The following is an 18,376-nucleotide window of genomic DNA, read 5'->3' as shown; positions in this document are numbered from 1 at the left end:
GATGTCATCACAGGTCCTGCGCTCATACCAAACCTGGGACCGGAAGCTGCAGTGCACCCAGTCCTCATCTCTCTCTCCAGCCTGCAGCTATGGCATTTCCAGGAGGAGGCTACTATCCGGTCCCGGGGGTGAGTGCTGCGCCGCGGCCTCTGTGCGCTCACTGACTGCCTGTGGTTAGTGATGAGAAGCAGGGGAGGCTAGGTATAATCGCATGCGGTACCGCGTATAGTCTGCATGGGGAGCTCACAGGGCGGTGTGCAGGGATGCACAGGGTGTGGTCCCTCACTTGGTCCCTGGAGGAGAAGTCACTTTTAGGGCAGTTCCCACATTTTGCAAATTGGACCATAGTCCTGTATAGGAGGTAATAATGCAAAAAAGGAAGTTCTAGGAGCCACGTAATACTACGTGACTGGGCAATATACTATGTGGCTGGGCAACATACTACATCACTGGGCAATATAATATGTTGCTGGGCAATATACTACATGGCTGGGCAATATACTACATAGCTGGGCAATGTACTACGTGGCTCGGCAATATACTACATGGCTTGGAAATATACTATGTGGCTGGGCAATATACTACGTGACTGGGCAATATACTACGTGGTTGGGCAATATACTACATGGCTGGGCAATATACTACGTGGCTAGGCAATATGCTACGTGACTGGGCAATATACTACATGGCTGGGCAATATACTACATGGCTAGGCAATATACTACGTGGCTGGGCAATATACTACGTGGCTGAGCAATATACTACGTGGCTGGGCAATATACTACGTGGCTGGGCAATATACTACGTGGCTGGGCAATATACTACGTGGCTGGGCAAAATACTACATGGCTGTGCAATAAACTACGTGACTGGGCAATACACTATGTACCTGGGCAATATACTACGTGACTGGGCAATATACTACATGGGCTGTGCAATATACAGGTCCTTCTCAAAAAATTAGCATATAGTGTTAAATTTCATTATTTACCATAATGTAATGATTACAATTAAACTTTCATATATTATAGATTCATTATCCACCAACTGAAATTTGTCAGGTCTTTTATTGTTTTAATACTGATGATTTTGGCATACAACTCCTGATAACCCAAAAAACCTGTCTCAATAAATTAGCATATTTCACCCATCCAATCAAATAAAAGTGTTTTTTAATAACAAACAAAAAAACCATCAAATAATAATGTTCAGTTATGCACTCAATACTTGGTCGGGAATCCTTTGGCAGAAATGACTGCTTCAATGCGGCGTGGCATGGAGGCAATCAGCCTGTGACACTGCTGAGATGTTATGGAGGCCCAGGATGCTTCAATAGCGGCCTTAAGCTCATCCAGAGTGTTGGGTCTTGCGTCTCTCAACTTTCTCTTCACAATATCCCACAGATTCTCTATGGGGTTCAGGTCAGGAGAGTTGGCAGGCCAATTGAGCACAGTAATACCATGGTCAGTAAACCATTTACCAGTGGTTTTGGCACTGTGAGCAGGTGCCAGGTCGTGCTGAAAAATGAAATCTTCATCTCCATAAAGCATTTCAGCCGATGGAAGCATGAAGTGCTCCAAAATCTCCTGATAGCTAGCTGCATTGACTCTGCCCTTGATGAAACACAGTGGACCAACACCAGCAGCTGACATGGCACCCCACACCATCACTGACTGTGGGTACTTGACACTGGACTTCAGGCATTTTGGCATTTCCTTCTCCCCAGTCTTCCTCCAGACTCTGGCACCTTGATTTCCGAATGACATGCAAAATTTGCTTTCATCAGAAAAAAGTACTTGGGACCACTTAGCAACAGTCCAGTGCTGCTTCTCTGTAGCCCAGGTCAGGCGCCTCTGCCGCTGTTTATGGTTCAAAAGTGGCTTTACCTGGGGAATGCGGCACCTGTAGCCCATTTCCTGCACACGCCTCTGCACGGTGGCTCTGGATGTTTCCACACCAGACTCAGTCCACTGCTTCCTCAGGTTCCCCAAGGTCTGGAATCGGTCCTTCTCCACAATCTTCCTCAGGGTCCGGTCTCCTCTTCTCGTTGTACAGCGTTTTCTGCCACATTGTTTCCTTCCAACAGACTTACCATTGAGGTGCCTTGATACAGCACTCTGGGAACAGCCTATTTGTTGAGAAATTTCTTTCTGGGTCTTACCCTCTTGCTTGAGGGTGTCAATGATGGCCTTCTTGACATCTGTCAGGTCGCTAGTCTTACCCATGATGGGGGTTTTGAGTAATGAACCAGGCAGGGAGTTTATATAAGCCTCAGGTATCTTTTGCATGTGTTTAGAGTTAATTAGTTGATTCAGAAGATTAGGGTAATAGGTCGTTTAGAGAACCTTTTCTTGATATGCTAATTTATTGAGACAGGTTTTTTGGGTTATCAGGAGTTGTATGCCAAAATCATCAGTATTAAAACAATAAAAGACCTGACAAATTTCAGTTGGTGGATAATGAATCTATAATATATGAAAGTTTAATTGTAATCATTACATTATGGTAAATAATGAAATTTAACACTATATGCTAATTTTTTGAGAAGGACCTGTACTACGTGGACATGCGTATTCTAGAATACCCGATGTGTTAGTATGGGGCCACCATCTAGTAGTAAATATCTGTGGTTAGTTATAGCACCTCACTTCTTTTATTTTCCCATCACGCCTCTCATTTTCCCCCTCACATCTTTCATTTTCCCCCTCTCATCTCTCATTTTCTCACTCATACCTCTCATTTTCCCCCTCACTCCTCTTATTTTCCACCTCACTCCTCTCATTTCCCCCTAACACTTGTCATTTCGACCTCACACTCCACTATTTTCCCACACTCCTCTCATTTTGTACTCACACCTTTTCATTTTCACCTCACATCTGTCATTTTCACCTCACACCTCTCATTTTCCCCTCAGTATATAAATGTTTGTCATCTCCCTTATATATAGTATACACCTGTATGTCATCTCCTGTATATAGTATGTACCTGTATGTCATCTCCCCTGTATACAGTATATACCTGTATGTCATCTCCACTGTAAATAATATATACCTGCTCTATGTCATCTCCTCCTATATATTGTATCATCTCCTCCTGTATATAGTATATACCTGTATGTCATCTCTTCTGTATATAGTATATACCTGTATGTCATCTCCTCCTATTTATAGTATATACCTGTTACCTGTATGTCATCTCCCCTGTATATTATTATTATTATTATTATTATACGTTTTTATAGCGCCATTTATTCCATGGCGCTTTACATGTGAATACGAGGCAAATATAGACAAATACAGCAGTAGAGGAGGAGATCACATACAGCAGTATATACCTGCTGTATGTGATCTCCTCCTCTATATGCCTATGTGTCATCTCCTTTTTTATATAGTTTATACCTGTATGCCATCTCCTCCTGTATATAGTATATACGTGTGTCATCTCCTCCTGTATATAGAATATACCTGGATGTCATCTCCCCCTATATATAGTATATACCTGTATGTCATCTCCTCCTGTATATAGTTTATACCTGTAAGTCATCTCCTCCTGTATATAGTATAAACCTGTGTGTCATCAGCACCTGTATATAGTATATATCTGTGTGTCATCTCCTCCTGTATTAGACCTCGTTCACACATTATTTGGTCAGTTTTTTTACCTCAGTATTTGTAACCTAAATTGGCAGCCTGATAAATCCCCAGCCAACACAAAGCCCTCCCCCCTGGCAGTATATTAGCTCACACATACACATAATAGACAGGTCATGTGACTGACAGCTGCCATATTTCCTATATGGTACATTTGTTGCTCTTGTAGTTTGTCTGCTTATTAATCAGATTTTTATTTTTGAAGGATAATACCAGACTTGTGTGTGTTTTAGTGCGAGTTTCATGTGTCAAGTTGTGTGTGCTGAGTTGCAAGTGGCGACATGCATGTAGCGACTTTTGTGAGATGAGTTTTGTGTAGCAACTTTTTGTGTGTCGAGTTGCATGTGACAAGTTAGTGTAGCAAGTTGTGTGCAGCAAGTTTTGCGCATGGCGAGTTTTGCGCGTGGCAAGTTTTATGTGTGGTGCGCTTTGAGTATTTGCAAGTTTTGTGCGAGGCAACTTTTATATCTGTTGCAACTTTTGTGCATGTGGCAATTTTTCCGCGTGTGCAAGTTTTGCATGTGGCAAGTTTTCCATGAGGTGAGTTTTGCACGTGTGGCGAGTTTTGCGTGAACCTAGTTTTGCATGTGGCGAGTTGTGAATGTGGCAAATTTTGCACATGGCGAGTTTTGAGCAGTGACTTTTGTGTTTTTACTTTTATGTGGCGAGGTTGGTGTATGTGTGGTGAAATGTGTGCTAAGGGTGGTATATGTGTTCAATCTGCTGGTCACAGATTGTTATTTGTGCAATTATATACTATGCTTAGTAATTATTAAAGCTAATTTTCATATTAAGCAACCATCAAAAATATATTTCCTGAACATGTGTTACACTATTATCTCTTTTTTTAAAATTTTACAATGCAATCGTCCAATTAAACTAACATTCTAAACACTTCAGCTAGGTAAAATTATTTCTTCTTTCAAAATTAATACATATTTGGTCTAAAACAGTATTACAAAGATGTGAAGCTCATTCATTAATGGGTCCTGTGATAATATATCACTGAAAATGTTGCATGAAGGGCAGACTTTGATAGGATTATGATCAGTGTAATGGTAAGAGATTGAAATTAAAATGTCCATAAATTATATGTCTTGTGAACTGAAGGGTATGAAGATAATAATAATAATAATAATAATAATAATAATAATAAATAACAAGAATACAATTATTCACAAATAAATATTTTTGTACCACAATTATGATGAGACATAAAACAATGTCAACTATTATAAATACATATTTTTATTAATGTTTGCACTTATAAATATACAGAGATGTACTGTACACATAGAAGTAGAAATATTTCTGCCAAACTTTACTGAGATAGTTTACAGAACAAATTTACATTGTGGTACGTTTATTACTGTCTAATTGTTAGAGAGTGTGAATTGAGCAATCAAAATACTGAAGAGGGCACCACTATATTAAAGGAATCAATCTGGCGCATGTAGTGGTAACATATACAGTACAGAGGAAAAGTTTGGACACACCTTCTTATTTAAAGATTTTTCTGTATTTTCATGACTATGAAAATTGTACATTCACACTGAAGGCATCAAAACTATGAATTAACACATGTGGAATTATATACTTAACAAAAAAGTGTGAAACAACTGAAAATATGTCTTATATTCTAGGTTCTTCAAAGTAGCCACCTTTTGCTTTGATGACTGCTTTGCACACCCTTGGCATTCTCTTGATGAGCTTCAAGAGGTAGTCACCAGAAATGGTCTTCCAACAATTTTGAAGGAGTTCCCAGAGATGCCTAGCACTTGTTGGCTCTTCTGCCTTCACTCTGCGGTCCAGCTCACCCCAAACCCTCTTGATTGGGTTCAGGTATGGCGTAGCACCCCATCACTCTCCTTCTTGGTCAAATAGCCCTTACACAGCCTGGAGGTGTGTTTGGGGTCATTGTCTTGTTGAAAAATAAATGATGGTCCAACTAAACGCAAACCGGATTGAATAGCATGCCACTGCCAGATGTTGTGGTAGCCATGCTGGTTCAGTATGCCTTCAATTTTGAATAAATCCCCAACAGTGTCACCAGCAAAGCACCCCCACACCATCACACCTCCTCCTCCATGCTTCACGGTGGGAACCAGACATGTAGAGTCCATCCGTTCACCTTTTCTGCATCACACAAAGACATGGTGGGTGGAACCAAAGATCTCAAATTTGGACTCATCAGACCAAAGCACAGATTTCCACTGGTCTAATTTCCATTCCTTGTGTTCTTTAGCCCAAACAAGTCTCTTCTGCTTATTGCCTGTCCTTAGCAGTGGTTTCCTAGCAGCTATTTTACCATGAAGGCCTGCTGCACAAAGTCTCCTCTTAACAGTTGTTGTAGAGATGTGTCTGCTGCTAGAACTCAGTGTGGCATTGACCTAGTCTCTAATCTGAGCTGCTGTTAACCTGCGAATTCTGAGGCTGGTGACTTGGATAATCTTATCCTCAAAAGCAGAGATCTTCCTTTCCTGGGGCGGTCCTCATTTGAGCCAGTTTCCTTGTAGCGCTTGATGGTTTTTGCAACTGCACTTGGGGACACTTTCAAAGTTTTCCCAATTTTTCGGACTGACTGACCTTCACTTCTTAAAGTAATGTTGGCCACTCATTTTTCTGCTTTTTTCTTGCCATAATACAAATTCTAACAGTCTATTCAGTAGGACTATCAGCTATGTATCCACCAGACTTCTGCTCAACACAACTGATGGTCCCAACACCATTTATAAGGCAAGAAATCCCACTTATTAAACCTGACAGGGCACACATGTGAAGTGAAAACCATTCCCGATGACTACCTCTTGAAGCTCATCAAGAGAATGCCAAGAGTGTGCAAAGCAGTCATCAAAGCAAAAGGTGGCTACTTTGAAGAACCTAGAATATAAGACATAATTTCTGTTGTTTCACACTTTTTTGTTAAGTATACAATTCCACATGTGTTAATTCATAGTTTTGATGCCTTCAGTGTGAATTTACAATTTTCATAGTCATAAAAATACAGAAGAATCTTTAAATGAGAAGGTGTGTCCAAACTTTTGGTCTGTACTGTATATGTACCTATTTTCTCTTTGTACTGTATACCTATTCTGAATAAGGAATTTGACTTCTGTCAGACATACGCATGAGCATTAGCTCAGGGCTGCTACACAAACTGCGCAAAACCCTCCTGTTAACCCTACCAGATGACATGCACACCTGCATGACTTCTCTTTTTGTCTTATGCGTTTGCGCACACTTTACTCAGTGCATCGCCTCTTTTTTGTACTCTATACAGATGCGCAGCAGCTGTACATTCTTTGCGCATGACCAGTCATTCAGACTGCATGAGCTTACTACATGCATCAATTCCGTGTGAACTCTGTGCACAGGCGCAGTAGTCACATGTTCCATGTGCACGTGTGGTCATTTAGACTGTGCAATCTGATAGCTCGTTCATGATTGGTGTACTGTTTCGATGTTGAGCCTCCGGTACGTCCAATAGCCGCATCTCAAAATCAACTTTTACTTTCTTATTTAAACTGCGTTATACACAAACGTCTCATAATGCCAGTTCTCTTGACCTTGTGTTGTGAATCACGACCTTACCATGTTATGCTATACATAGGTTTTGGTATTACCATCATCACCATTATCTTAAAGTGGGCTTTATATTTAGCCCTGCACACTGCATATATTAGTCATAGAGATTTTCACAGGATGATGGTTGTTTATTCTAATGCTTTTGCTAATTTTACTGTAACAGCATGTTATCTTACATGTGCAGAGATGAGTATTACTATTATGTGCACCCTTTGATACCTTGGAGTATTGTGCTGGTTTCAGAGTTCTATATTTATGATATTTATGTGAGACTCTTTTGTTCATTTGCTTTATTTATAAGCACATTCTCTATTCATATACTGTTAAGGCTAGCGGAACGCACCTACTAAATATAGATGTTTATTATTGGTGCGTTCGCAGCCCGGGGTCCACCATGCAGGAGGAACCTGCTGCTAGTGAATGGTGGCACTATTTGGCGGTATAAGCCAGCTCTGTTACTTCACAGAGTCACCATGAAAGTAAAGCACTGTGCCTCGTTAGACTCACAGGAGCACAAGCTAACTGCCGAACTGATAGCAGTCAGTGGTCATGCAAACACACAATCTCCTCACTGGAGGTGCCGGTATTCTAGGGGCTTATTTCAGCCAAGTCCCTGAATACATACACACATAACCAAACTGGCGCAAAGCATATAACATAGATTGATGAACCTTTTATACAGTAGCTGCAGCAACTACAGGACCTTCCCAGAAGACCAATGGGAGGCTGCCACAGAACTTGAGCAACTTCAGGACCTTCCTAGAGGACCAATGGGAGTTGCTGCAGTACCTGAGCATGTGACCCTTGACCTCCAATGAGAGATCTTACCTTGGGCATGCTCAGAAGGGGAAAAGTAGGACTTAGTCCCAAAGAAGTCTGCTCGCCGCTGACCAGCACTGCCTACAATAGCAGAAGCTGGAAATGCAGCAGTAACCCTTTGCACAGTGTCAGACTCAGCAAGATGCTGGGACCGATGCCTCTGCCGAGCAGGCTCCACTGTGGCAGGAAAAGAATGGGAGACCGCAATGGAGATGGCTCAGTATTCTCCCTGTGCAGAGGTGGAAACTCGACCCCTAACATATACAGCGCTGACACCATGTGCAAATATTTTCTCTATTGTCCTAGGCTTGATGTTATGCCTATTGATTAGTGCATATTTGACACCATTGTTTGATTCTTTTCTTGGTCATCCAATTGACAGGGATTGTTAAGGGATGGCGGAACGCACCGAGTAAATATAGATGTTATTATTGGTGCGTTCGCAGTCCGGGGTCCACTGTACAGGAGGAGAACCTGCTGCTAGCAAATGGCACTAAATGGCGGTATAAGCAACCTCTTTTACTTCTGTTACTTCAGAGTCGCAGTGATAGAAAAGCACTGCGTCCTGTTAAGCTCACAGGAGTACACAGCTAACTGCTGGGCTGATACCAGTCAGTGGTCATGCAGTCAGAGAAACACAGAAACAATTCCTCACTGAAGGTGCCGGTATTCTAGTGACTTATTTCAGCCAGGCCCTGAATACATACAAAAAAACTCCTCACCGGAGGAGCATAAATGACCACACTGGCGCAAAGCTCAAAACAAAGATTGATACTAGTACATGGCCATGTGGCCATGCAAACCTTTTATAGCTGCAGCAACTTCAGGACCTTCCTAGAGGACCAATGGGAGCTGATACAGTATCAGAGCAACTTCAGGACCTTCCTAGAGGACCAAAGGGTGCTGCAGCAGTACCTGAGCATGTGACCCCTCCAATGAGAGGTCTTACCCTGGGCATGCTCAGAAGGGGAAAAGCAGGACTTAGTCCCAGAGATGTCTGCTTGCCGCTGACCAGTACTGGCTATAATGGCTGAGCCTGGAAAAGCTGCAGTAACCATCTGCACTGTATCAGGCTGGGCCGGATGCTGGGACCGATGTCTCTGCTGAGCAGGCTTCACTGCGGCTGGAGGAGATTGGGAGACCGCAATGGAGATGGCTTGAGATTCCCCCTGTGCGGGAGCTTGACCCCCAACAGGGCTTTAGCCCTATTTTGGACTTCTTGTATATTTCTATTTTTTACTTTATTAAGGTTTTTAATCTGTGTTGCAGCTTTTTTTCATAAATAAAAATTATAATAATTTTTGGAGGCCACTGTAGTTATAGCATGTTTCTTTTTCTTTTGTCTTTCTATAAGTAGGTAAACTTAGACTACACAATCTATACATGCTCCAAATGTCTAAAAAGTGTTTAATTTTTTTTTTATAAATCTGTCTAATTTTAAAGGAAGTCGGTCACCACATTTCACTTATCTAAATAATTAATACAGGTTATAGACTGCTTGTAGTGAATAAATCACCTGTTATCACTTCATGCTATGCAGCAGAAATGCAGGCTTCTTATGAGTGCCGACCACAGGGGGTGCTCACAGCAGGCTGGCATCAGTAACTATAGAGGTCTCAAGGACCTCTATGGTCACCATTCTGATGCATCGCCAACCCCCGATTATGTGACAGGGTCGGCGATGAGCTCATTTCCGGCCGCGCGGCTGGAAGCACGGTTAAATGCTGCTGTCAGCATTTGACAGCGGCATTTAACAGGTTAATAGTGGTGGGTGAATCGCAATTTCACCTGCCGCTATTGCGCGCACAGGTCAGCTGTAAAAAACAGCTGACATGTCGCGACTTTGATGTGGGCTCAGCGCCGGAGCCCACATCAAAGCAGGGGACCCAACATGCGCTGTACTAGTATGGCGCATGTCGGGAAGGGGTTAAGCCCAATGTCACGTCAAGGCAGGCGGAGCATGGATTGTGAACCTACTTCACCACAGAGGACTCTGTGGAAGCTGAACCCTAGGAACCATCCGGACAAGGATGTCACATGAATCAGCAAAGCTTTATTTAGTTCATTAAGCACATGAACCCATAAGGGAGAACCTCCTGGGCTGAAACACAGAATTCCCCCTAGGGAGCTCCAGCAAGCAAAGCCCTATACAGAGATAGACCCAGCGCAGCCAAGGAAACTCAAGTGCCACAGCTCCAGAGACCAGAAGGTCAGACCCAAACGGGACAGTGGTACTGGGAGAGGAATAGGGTGAGGTAAAGGGAACTAGAGAATGATAACCAGCAAGACCCAAGGATACCGTCAATGTCCGAAGGTAGATGTTGGGTATTAAGGACAATGACATTAGGGAAAAAAACACTGGATATTAGTTCAGGCAAGACAAAGAAAGACAGAATAAGCAAGCGCTGATCTGGGACCTTAGAACAGCAACTAAGAACAAAACACAAGTTACTCAGGCACCTCCCAAAGGAAGTGAGGACCTTAAGTGTGCACAGCACAGACAGCCCTAATAGAGAACAGGTACCCTGCTGCTTTAAGTATGTGCAGGAAGCGGGCCTCGCTAGGAAGTGCCTCGCTAGGAAGCAGGTTCCTAGCAGAGAACGGAGCCGTTGATCGTCTGGAGCCACGGACAGGGTGAGTGAGGTGTATAGCGCCGCGTGAGGAGCGCCGGTCTCCTTGTCCATGAGAGACCAGGCCTGTGGCTGAGGACAAGATACCCATATTGATTATATAACTGTATCTTGACTATGTTTTGGTAAACCAAAATGCCCAAACTTGTGTCACTGTCCGAATATTTCTAGACATAACTGTTTGCTAGAGCTTTTTCTACTAACAAATAAACTATTTTTATTATGAATAAAATTGGTATTTTATTATTTTTACATTTGTTTTACACTTAAACTATTTAATTTACAATACCCCTTAGTTCATCAAGTGACAAATAGGATCACTTGATTGCACTGATAATACATGGTGAAAGTTATATGATATGGCGAATTATCTAACATGCCAGTGTTAGAGAGATATGGCAATCATGGAGGCTATTGTTAGAGAGCAATCTCCCTCTGTCATACTCTACACATACCGCTGTCTCTACAGACAGTGTTTAAGTCCTTTTTTTTTCAGAAGAGGCAATTTGCATATTATATTTCACAGAGGAGCATTGCACGGCGAATAAGCCTCCTTACCTTGACAAGCCAGAGATGGTATGTCACTCTCCATAAGGAGAAGCAATACCCCTTAGACCCCAGTCAGAGCCTCTCACCTAGCCAAATTAGTTCTCATGCTTCGCACAGACGAGGGCCAACAGCCCGAAACACCGTGTCTGGGAATTGAGATACTGATTTGGCTTTTATCCTAAGTCATATTGCATGACTCGTTAAAGGTTTGATTGTGACTTGTAGGATCGCGCTACTTCCAACAGGTGGCACTATAGAGTTTAAGTCCTCTTCTTCTCTGAATGGGCAATTTGAATATTATATTTCACAGAGGAGCATTGCACGGCAAATAAGCCTCCTTACCTTGACAAGCCAGAGCTGGTATGTCACTCTCCATAAGGAGAAACCTTGCCACTTAGACCCTAGTCCAGAGCCTCTCATCTAGCCAATTAGTTCTCATGCTTCGCACTGACGAGGGCCAACAGCCCGAAACACCGTGTCTGCGAATTGCGATACTGATTTGGCTTTTATCCTATGTCATATTGCACGACGCGTTAAAGGGTTGATTGTGACTTGTAGGATCGCTACTTCTAACAGGTGGTGCTATAGAATTTAAGTCCTCTTCTTCTCTGAATAGGCAATTTGCATAATTTTTTTAAACATTCCAAAAATTCCTGTGAAGCACCTGAAGGGTTAATAAACTTCTTGAATATGGTTTTGAGCACCTTGAGGGGTGCAGTTTTTACAATGGTGTCAGTTTTGGGGATTTTCTATCACATAGACCCCTCAAAGTGACTTCAAATGTGATGTTGTCCCTAAAAAAAATAGTGTTGTAAAAATGAGAAATCGCTGGACAACTTTTAACCCTTATAACTTCCTAACAAAAAAAATTGTTGTTCCAAAATTGTGCTGATGTAAAGTAGACATGTTGGAAATGTTACTTATTAGGTATTTTGTGTGACATATCTCTGTGATTTAAGTGCATGAAAATTAAAGTTGGAAAATTGCGAAATTTTCAAAATTTTCACCAAATTTCCATTTTTTCACAAATAAACGCAAGTCATATCAAAGAAATTTTTCCACTAACTTGAAGTAAAATATGTAATGAGAAAAGTGTCAGAATCACTGGGATCCATGGAAGCCTTCCAGAGTTATTACCTTATAAAAGGACAGTGGTCAGAATTGTAAAAATTGGCGCGGTCATTATTATGCAAACCACCCTTTAGGGTTAAGGGGTTAATTAACATCATTTTGATAAAAAATTTAAAAGACATCTCACTATGTAACAGTGACACTATTTGGGACAGTCCAACCTCTGATATTAAAACCTTACCATTTGTCAATTAATATACATGTGAATAAGGGCTGAGAAGGACTGACACTTGGCTAGTGGACAAGCAGCCATGGGAACTACAAAAATGTAATGTCCAGCCCAAAAGAACTCAAAACCACACCTTTATTCACATATGATGCAAAAAACTGAAAGAAAATTCTTAAAGGGCATGTTTCCACGGTCAGCAAACGCTGAGGGTTTGACACTGCATTCATCCGCAGTGTCAAACCTACAGCGTCCAGATGTTACAGCATAATGGAGGGTATTTCATGAAATCCCATCTCCATTATGCGTTCAGAGATGCAGGTGGTAGACCTGTGTAACCGGACATGCGGCGCATCTTTCTTGACGACAGCATGTCTATTTACGATGCGGAGATGCTCCATCCCTGCAGTGCAAATTTCCCATAGACTATCATTAACTGCGGAAATGCAGCTTACTACACTTATGTACTAATTTAGATAATCTCTTACCTTGTGACCACCGGAATTTCGCGTCTACTGCAGTTCTCGCGACGAACGAGCTTACCGCAAGAACTGTTCTGCAAGTGACCAATGGGGTTATCTGCTGTCACTAGGCAAGTTCTCACGGTCAGCTGATCATGAGAACTCTAGTGTAGGTAACCGCCAGAGACCAAGTTATCTCCGGTGGTCATCTACAAGCTCTGCTACATCTGGATGTCAGGCTGAGCCAGGCATCCAGATTTAGCAGAGCTGAACTCGTGGGACACTTGTTATTAAGGACTGCGTTGGAACAGGGAGTATTTGTGTTGGTTTATTATTTTATTTTTATTACAGGAGATCGAGGGCGTCGCAGGAATTAATAGTATAATAAAAATGGGAAACTGTTGTGTTTTATTTCAATATAATACTTTATTCTGGCTGTATCTTTATTTAACTTGTAACAACTATTGGATTAGTAATGGACAGGTGTCTTATTGACACCTCTCCATTACTAAGCTGGGCTTGATGTCACCTTACAATACCAAGGTGACATTAACCCTACAAACTTTTACCCCTCTTGCAACCCCACCGCTACAGGGCAAGTGGAAAGAGCATGGTAAAGTACCACAATTGGCGCATCTTTGGATGCACCAATTGTGGGGTGGCTGCTGGCTAGTATTATTAGGCTGGTGAGGGCAAAAATCCATGGGCCTCGCCAGCCTGAGAATACCAGGCCTCAGCTGTCTGCTTTTGCCTTGGCTGGTTAACAAAAATAGGAGGGACCCGATGCAATTTTTTTGGAGGGGATCCCCCTATTTTTGCTAACCATCCAAGGTAAGCAGACTGCTGTGGCCTGGTATTATCCATCTTGCAAGGTTCATGGATATTGAATTCTTACCAGCCTGAAATAACAGGCTGCAGCAGGCTGCTTTTTACTTGGCTGGTTAACAAATATAGGGTGACCCCATGCTATTTTTTTGGAGGGGATTCCCCTATTTTTGCTAACAATCCAAGGAAAGCAGACCCCATGGGGGACCACACGCTATTTATTTTTTTATTATTTTGCAAAAAGAAAAATGGAAAGAGCATCATATATTACTGACCTCTCTCTGCTTTCAGAATCTTCCTGTGTGGCCGATGTCACACTTGCAAGTGTGATGCGAGAAACTTGTGTAAGTCTCTCGCATCAACACTCGGCACTGCCACCGTCAATCAGGACCAGAGTGTGCAGCTGCATGTACTTCTATGCATCCGCACACACTGGTCTGAGTGTCGGCGGCAGTGCCTGGTGTTGATGCGAGAGACTCATGCGAGTTTCTCGCATCACACACGCAAGTGTGACACTGGCCTGTCACGTACTTCCGGATGTGACACAAGATTCAACATATGTAAATTAGTACACATGTGTAGTAAGCTGCGCTTCCACAGTTAATACGCATGTGACTAACAATTAGATGCAGTTTTACCGCATCTATGTCTCCATGATCCAGAACAGCAGCACTTTGAGCACAGCAGATACCCACTCTTTTCAAAACGCTGAAGGCTTTTGTATGCGCAGTGCCTCAGCATGTGTTCACTGAACCGTGCCGAATCGCAGTATCCTATACATAGGATGGTGCTATTTATCTTGTGGAGACCGATTATCTGTACAAGATAGATAGATATGCAAATACTGAACGTGGAAACATACCCTAATGATAGTCTATGTGAAATTTACCCTGCAGGGACTGAGCTTCTCCGCATCGTAAATAGACATGCTGCAGTCTATAAAGACGTGCCACATGTCCGGTTATGCAGGGAAGCCAGAGGCGTCCATGCACGCATAGTCGAGATGGGATTTCATGAAATCCCCTCCACTATGCTGTAACATCTGGACGCTGCAGGTTGGATGCTGCATATGTACTCAGCGTCCAACCCTAAGTCATTACTGAATGTGTGTACATACCCTACCTGCAAACAGGAAATATTTTTTCTTCCGTTCCCAGAAGCCAACTTTCAATAACCTTTATTTTAAGCTTTATTTCAATAAGCTTTATTTAAGCAGTTGCTTCACATCCACATATTGATTAAAGTATCTCTATTACTTATCAATTTCACCTGCATGGAAATGTTTAATTCCACTCTGGGTATACTATACTTATCACATCCAATACCAGAATTAAGGTATTAGCGAATAGATTTAACAAATAATGATTATAAATTGTTTCCTCCTTTAGCAAATCTAATCGGAAATAATGCAATTTGTTATATTTAGACTTTATTCATGGAATGTGCTGCCTGTTGTAAAAATGTTTCACTTTGTAGAAGAAGGATAAAGTGTTCATCGGTATATTTCCTTGTCCTAAGTAGGGGGAGCTCTAATACTAGACATCTCTTGTACTGCATCTATAAATCAGAACACTGAGAGCTTGTCATAGGTTCCATAATAAGGGTCATTTTTCAGGTAGAATGTCAAAACTACTATCAAAGGACCTTCCAAGAGTCACAATAATTTGGTTTCTTGTTAAATAAGCAATGTCTAGTACACAAAAATGGCAAACAGATAACGGGTCAATTGTATACAGTATAAGGGCACTAAGACCTCTAGAGTAATTTACCCTTTGGGATTTTTTTGACGGCTTCTAAGATAAATTATCTATGGCCTGTGAAATGATTAATGAAAATAACATCTGTAGAATATTTGTAAAATTATCCATTTGCAAACAAAAGAAAACATGTTCTAAAAATAGGTATCTTTTTTTCATTATTTGGTATCTGAAAACTAGACAACATCCCTCAAGATTGTTTTGCATACTGCATGCAAATCAATTTATTTAGGCCAGGACAATTTAGATCATCTGCATTGAAATTGAAAGATATTTCTATCCATGTTTATGCTTCCTTTGCAAACATAGATAAAAAAACAATATCAAAAGTTTCCATCAATGACAGATTTAATAAAAATGTAGACAGATACAAAGGACTTCTAAATACAATATTTTCAATATACTCTTTCTGGACCATCATTAATGGAAACTGATTTTAACCTATAAATAATGCCATAGATGATGTTAATCTGCAGATCTTGACATTGGCTGTTAGAACTAGCAGCTGTGATTGGTTACAGTGATGAATCAATCAGAACATCACATTTCAGGCAAGTAGAGCCATTAATCTGACACTCAGGGTGCATGTGATGAGTGGCTGTCTAGTAGTACCTCTCTGCAGTTCAATACAATATTACATGTGGTGAACTGGTTTTACCTGTGCTACATATATTGCATTTCTCTCCAAATACAATTGTAACATTCACTTAACAAACGTTCATATTTATTTCATTTACTCACTTAACATATATAGCACCATTAATTCCGCATCAGCATCACTGTCGTGATTAGAGCTCACAATTTAAATTCCCTATCAGTATATCTTTAGAATGTAGGAGGAAACAGGAGGAAACCCAAATAAACATGGTGAGAAGATACAAAGTCCTTCCAGATGTTGTCCTTGGTGGGATTTGAAACCAGGACCCCAGCGCTGCAAAGCAACAGTGCTAACCACTGAGCCACCATATGGCCCATATACCACTTATGTAGTGTGGCCACTCCTATGTTGAGTGACTGAGTGTCAAGCTGTGGCTTTTCCTTATTGAATTTCCATATTTTTTAAGGACGTTATAGAAAGAGATAAATTTGCATTGCAAAAAGATATAAACGTTACAAAATTAAGATATAAGCTCCGGATTGAAATTGGATCTTGAGTTGAACATGATCCTGGGAAATACTGGGATCCAATACTTTAGGGGTGTTCTTAAGTTTCACATTAAATATTATGTTAATCTGCAACCTCTGATTTTAAGAAGAAAAAGATTGCAGTCATGCATAATGGTATCTACTGTATATATAAACAAATATTTATTTTGTTGTTTCAGAATTTCCATTTCTTTCTGTATCTATGTGTTGGTTGATCATTCGGATCATATAGATTACTTTATTTTTTATGGTCCAAGTTTTTTTAATAAAAATTCTCTTATATATACTTTATTGTTTCATATTTTATTGTGTCCAATTTAATAGCAAGCTAATTTGGTCTGTATGCAAGGTTCAAGTATATAAGTGAAATTATTCTCCATTATTCCTCACTGTAGAACCTAGAAAAGGCTCATAACAAGAAAGACCTGCCCTGTGAATCTTGCTATTTTTTAATACCTACTGATACCCTCCCAATCTTTTCAATGCGCTGCTTGGATCGCACCTGTTTTTGATGTTTCGCCCTTGGGCAACATGAACATTTGACTTTTGCAGTAATGCATGCTTTTTTGATGTTTCAACCACACTAGGCAATTCTAAATAAATGGAATGGACAACACCTTCAGACTAGCTCTATGGATTGAGTATTTTACCTCCTCTGTAATAGCTGGAATGCTGCAAATATACAAAGTGAACAATTGTCAACAATTCAGGAAAATCCTGCTTATAGCACAACTCAAATTCTGTACACTATATCTTCTCCATCTCCATCTCAAATGACACTGCCCATGAGGATCCTGACAATATTTTTCTCCTGTTTTATAAGTAAGGCTGTACATTGGAGCCCAGGAGTTATACCTCTGGATAAATAACTACAAGGACTTATAGTTGTAGGTGGTAGATAGTCAAGTACTGATTATGAGGAAAAACCTTCTGTGTTTGTGTGTCTCATAAGCTAATGAAAATACTCCAGTTTAGATGGGGAGGATAGGGAAGAGGAGTTCTTAAATCTTCTTTAGATAGTATGCTATGACATATTGTTAAGCAAATTCCATTATATTATAAGCATTATAATATATAACTAAAATATGCATAATTGTTCTTGCAAAGCACACACTATTCAAGCTATATTATTCATTCAGATGCTGCACATAACTATCTGAATTGTACACCTTGTGCTAAGAAAGGTTATGCTGCCATAAGATGTAAGTTGCAAAAATTTTCATAACATCTTCAAAGGGTCAGTGGTTTGGTCATTATCACAAAAAGAAAATGCTCTTCTTCTTTAATCTAAAGTAAAATATTCTGACTTGATGACCTGGGTCAGGCCTAGTTGATAAGCTGTGATTGCAATTATTGAAATAAACTGAAATACATTGTTATACTTCGGAAGAGTAGGAAGACAGCAAGTGTCTGGTACAGCTTCTGGGACTTATGACACTAACAGCATGGGTCTGATTAATGTCTATCATATGGGAAACTAAAAGCATTGCTATCACCGTACATTTTAAAACAGTGTAATTGAATATTCAGCCTGTCTGATAGTAATTATCTAGAAAACAAAACATATAATTGCATAATGTATTTATGAATTCTTTGAATCGAGTCAATGATGAGCATAACCATTAAAATGATATGTTAGCAAGCATTGCAAACTTTG

Source organism: Ranitomeya imitator, chromosome 4 (genome assembly GCF_032444005.1).
Source record: "Ranitomeya imitator isolate aRanImi1 chromosome 4, aRanImi1.pri, whole genome shotgun sequence".
Lineage (NCBI taxonomy): Eukaryota > Metazoa > Chordata > Amphibia > Anura > Dendrobatidae > Ranitomeya > Ranitomeya imitator.
Note: the sequence above shows the minus strand (reverse complement) of the source record.